Here is a 562-nt window from a genome sequence, read left to right as displayed (position 1 = left end):
CAAACACACAACAGAGCAATCCAAAGTTGTTTCTCCCTTTTCTTGGACTTGGCCAATTTGTTTTTCCATTTCTTTTCAGCTGCTTTCATCTTCTTCAAATCATCATCAAATTTGTCCATTTTTGACTCTTTCTTGTTCATATCTATTTTAGGGTACAATAGAAAAAGTGATATAGTTTCCTTTATTTACTTCATGTATAAGTTTTAAATAAGTTGCTTTACTGAATATTTTGTTATTTTTTAGGGTAGTGTTGCTAGCAGAACAAGAATGGTTGGAATGGGTGCACTACACACACAAAGTGGTGCTACTATTATTAATGTAAGTTCCCTATTTCTATACTTAAATATCATTTATTATTTTTTCTTTAATCACAAATTAAGATTATTTATATTCATTTGAACAGCCTGGAATGCCTAGTGAAAGATTTAGAAATGTGAAGTCTTCAGCAGTTGTCACTGGAGATCTTGGACATAAACCACCATGTGGTGTGAAATGGAAGGGAAAACAAGCTATGGCCTCAAGCCAACTTGAAGAGATGAGGGGAAGAAAACAAATGGAGACT

Source organism: Solanum tuberosum, unplaced genomic scaffold, assembly GCF_000226075.1.
Source record: "Solanum tuberosum cultivar DM 1-3 516 R44 unplaced genomic scaffold, SolTub_3.0 scf00373, whole genome shotgun sequence".
Taxonomy (NCBI): Eukaryota; Viridiplantae; Streptophyta; class Magnoliopsida; order Solanales; family Solanaceae; genus Solanum; species Solanum tuberosum.
This window is presented reverse-complemented; position numbering follows the sequence as displayed.